At 39.8% G+C, this 4,222-nt stretch overlaps 1 long non-coding RNA gene across 1 annotated transcript in view; it reads left to right on the top strand.

Moving 5' to 3' along the window:
* The first annotated feature begins 669 nt into the window (after nt 1–669).
* Nucleotides 670–4,222, top strand: part of LOC141416841 (uncharacterized) — a 451,556-nt gene continuing 448,003 nt past the window's right edge. Inside the window, exon 1 of the long non-coding RNA XR_012441417.1 lies at nt 670–760. This is a non-coding gene — a long non-coding RNA (uncharacterized lncRNA). The remainder of the gene's footprint in view (nt 761–4,222) is intronic.

Below are 4,222 nucleotides of genomic sequence, written 5' to 3'. Positions count from 1 at the left end.
CTTTATTATCTCCCTCCCTATTCCTGGAATAGTTTCACAGGTCTCATGTTTCCATTTTCATACATGAGTACACAATATTTCCATCCTATTCACCCTCACAACCATTTACTAATAATCCTCCCTGCTCCCAATGTAACTAACCGCGAGACAAGTCCAGGTTTACTTTCTTGTGTTGTGTTTTTTATTAGTTTATATGTTTGTGTTTGGTGGGACTGGGTCTGTTTTCTTCTTTTGAAAAAAAATGATAATTTTTTGTTTAAGATAGGTCTATAGGGAGTTTCACTGTGACATTTCCATGTACATACGTCTTATGATCCTAATTGTTTCATCCCTTCCTGTTGTCCTTTTTACTTTATTCCCCTTCCATTTTTGATGTATAGAAAATACATCAACCGACCTTATTCACATTCTTAACTTCGTTCTTTTAAATGTTCTCCCTCCCATTAGGGACTCCCCGTCAGATTGAGTTGTTTTTCATAGCACTCTTTGTATATTTATTGGGTCTATATTCTACATCTGAGAGAAAACATGCAGTGTTTGGTTTCAGAACCTGGCTAATTTCACTTAAGATAATGTCCATTTCCATCCATTTCTCTGCAAAGGATAAAATCTCATTCTTTATTGTGGCTGAATCAAATTCCATTGAAAATTCTTGTTTTTCTAATTTACAGATAAAAAGAAAGTTATGCAGTGACACAGATTATCAGGAAATTACCACATGGTTTCTGTTCCACTGGAATTTCAGATTCCACAAACTCAGGTGAGTTAAGGAGCATGTTTGATCAGAGATCTTTCTCTGTGAGGTAAACAACTCCCATACCCCCGCTTCTAGCAGTGACTGAGTTGAGGACGAGTTCATGAGCCCTGGGTCCCTTAGCATGTATGTATCATTGAAGCATTTTTTGTCAGCACCTCAGCAAATGCACTGGTAGGATTTTTGCAGAGGCCATAGATGCTTTATTGCAGGGCAGATGTCAAGATGCCCCTGGGCTTTCAGTGTAAGCCCCTGAGTTTATGGAGGCCTCTTGGATGCCACCAGTAGTTAGCAGATGGGCCTGTCATCTTCCATGTGTTAGTTACCTATATGTGTGTAACAAATTCCTCCAACTTTTAGCATAGTAAACAAGAAAACATAATTCACTCATTTTCTGTGGGTCAGGCATTTGGGAAGTGCCCAGTTGAGCAAAAGTGACCCAAAATGTTAGTAGAATAGGAGCAGCCAAACTGACCTTACATGTCATTTAGACCAACCTTCTTATTTGATAGGGAAATGTATGCAGAGAGTTTGAATGATTACCTGTGCTGGTGCAGCTATTTTCAGAGGTGTTTGGAGCACAGGGCTCTGTTCCTCACATCTGCTGTTGGGTGATGTGAGTGTGATGTCAGTGCTATAATGTTTGTGAGGAGGTATGAGGTCATGAGAACTAACATGCATAGTCAGTCATTTGGGTGTTAGTTTGTGGGAAACCTGGCCGATTAAGTTTGGTTGTGTAACTTCTGTCTGTGAAGGTCAGTGAAATGAACACAATGATTAAAAACACTTTTTTCCATTCCTGAGTTCTAACAAACTTACTGTAGTGGGGGTACATTGTGACTTTTGCCAAAGTTCTTATAATATGCCATAGTTGAATTCATCCCTCCACATTCTCCTTTATTCTCTCTCACCGTATTCCTGGAATAGTTTCATCACGTCTCGTTTTTCCATTTTCATACCTGAGTATATAATATTTATACCATATCCTACACCCTTTCCTTATATCCTCACCCCTCCCACAAGTAACAACTCCCTATACAGGACCTATTTTCCATTTCTGTTACCAAAAATCCCTTTTTGTGTTTATTTTGTTTTAGTGTGGGGGGCAGAACTGGGGCTTGAACTCAGGGACTCTACCTTGAGGCAGTTCACCAGCCGTTTTTTTGTGATAGGTGTTTTTGAGACAGGGTCTTGCAAACTATTTGCCCAAGCTGTGTTTGAACCAAGATCTTCCTTCTCTCTCCCTTCTGAGTCAAAGGGACTGCGGGTGTGAGCCACTGGTGACCCGCACATTTTTGTTTAATTAAGATAGCTATACGGGATGTTTCATTGTGACATTTGCTCATACATATATAGCTCTATGCATATATATATATGTACACGTTATAACACAAATTGGGTCATTCCCTCTATTTTTTGCTTTTCTACTTTATTCTCCTTCTTATGGTAGTTTCAAAAGTTTTTAAAAGTCTGCATTCCTCTACAGAAAGCACAACAACCATATTGACCTGGTTAACCTCCTCCTTTTACCCTCTCTCTCTCATAAATGAGCTCCCCTTAGACCTGTTGTTCATACTACTGCTTGTATGTGTGTCAGGTCTCTAGTGCATGTGTGAGAAAAAACATGTGGCCTTTGGTTTCCCCAACCTGACTAATTTAACTTAAGGTGATGTTCTCTAGTTCCATCCATTTACCTGCAAACAACAAAACTTCATGCTTATTTAAGGCTGAATAAAATTCCATTGTGTGTAAATGCCACAGTTTTGGATCCATGTATCAGTTGAGAGGCATCTTGGCTGTTTACATATGTTAGCTGTTGTGAGTAATGCTGCAGTAAACATGGATGTGCAGGTGTCTGTCTTGTTACCTGGCTTTCATTCATTCAGGTATATCCCTATGAATGATAATGCTGGATCACACAGCAATTCTACTTTGAGGTTCGAGAAGCCTCCATATTGTTTTCCACAGTTGTTGTACTAATTTGCATTCCCACTAACTGCATATGAGGGTTCCTTTTTTTTAGACATCCTTGAAAACATTAGTTGTTTGTATTCTTGATAGCCATTACAATGGGAGTGGTTTGGAATCTTGGTATGGTTTTCATTTTTGTTTTCTTTCTGACGAGCCATGGTGAGCATTTCTTTATGTAGTTGTAGGTCCTTTGGACTTCTGCCTTGGAACAAGCACTGTTATGTTCATTTGTGTATTTCTTCATTGGGTCTCTGATTTTTACGGGAATTTAGTTTTTGAGTATATTCTCGGTATTAATTTCAGTCAGATGTATACCTGACAAAGATTTCCCCATTCTGGAGCCTTGGTTTCTGCTTCTATTCCTCACCACGTCATCTCAAGGTGTGGTTCTAGTGGACTAGCAAGGGAGGAAAAGGTTCCATGGAGGCACAGCACAGACACCTGTTGATCTGATATAAATTCTTCTCTGGTCTGCAGAGTACATCAAAGCACAGGCAGTGAAGGTTGGAAGGAATTCACCTCATTCACCGGTGTTTCCAGGTGTTCATAAGTATGGGTTCTGCTGAAAGGTACTTTTTTTCATTTAAGCCCAGAAATTGACTTCCACAAAGTGGTTAATATTCATGGGTCACATTCATTGTGTGGGTGTGTTTGTGTGTGGGGCCGCATGTGTGGTTGAAAATAGTTCCTGGATCATTGTCCGTGGATGCTGTGTTCCTAATAATGCCAGTCAGGAATGCTCTTTCGGAAGGCAGTAATTTTGGGTTTTTCTCTGTGTTGTTACTCCCTAGGTAAACTGTAATCAATTCACTGAGGAGGAAAGATTCAGGGATCGTTGAATATGTGCAGGGTATGAGAGGCTATCGTGATGCATATATGTATGTGCCTCGTTACCCTGCTAGAAGTGATTTGAGTTCAAGTGATGGCTTCGGACACTGACTCTCAGTTAGCCTTTAGTTGTTCCTTGGCATAATGGTGGTAGTATGTCTTCCTTCCAAGGACAATGTTGGAACTGATGTCACTTCTTGGGTTTTTCTAAGTTTGATCCTTCCTAAAGTGCTTAAAGTGTCGCCTCAGTAGGGTAACGCCAGGATTTCAGCCTTTGCAGATAACATTCGACTTGCGTTGTATAGAGGCCAGGCTCCTGGGTGTCTGTGTCTACCTTTCTGTGTGCCTTTCTTGTGTGTATGTGTCTGTCTTTGTCTGTGTGCTTAATATTTCTCATTTGTTCATGTATTAATTTCTTTGCTATTTGTCATAAATTCTCATATTACCAATTGTTTCACACTCTTTGAGTGTATCCGCTGCTTAGGCATGCAGAAGTGTCTTTGAATCAAAATCTATCATTAACGTTGAGGAAATAGATGGAACGTACAAGGCTGGGTGATGTTCTATGACTTCTGGTCTTGCACAAAGTTGTAATTAACTCCATAGAATGTAAGAAATTCACATACAAGATAAATATTAGTATGTCACTCATTCTCTGTGTGTGAGTGT

Source organism: Castor canadensis, chromosome 14 (assembly GCF_047511655.1).
Source record: "Castor canadensis chromosome 14, mCasCan1.hap1v2, whole genome shotgun sequence".
Classification (NCBI taxonomy): Eukaryota; Metazoa; Chordata; class Mammalia; order Rodentia; family Castoridae; genus Castor; species Castor canadensis.
The sequence above is the reverse complement of the archived record's forward strand: the minus strand, read 5'-3'. Positions and strand labels throughout refer to the sequence as shown.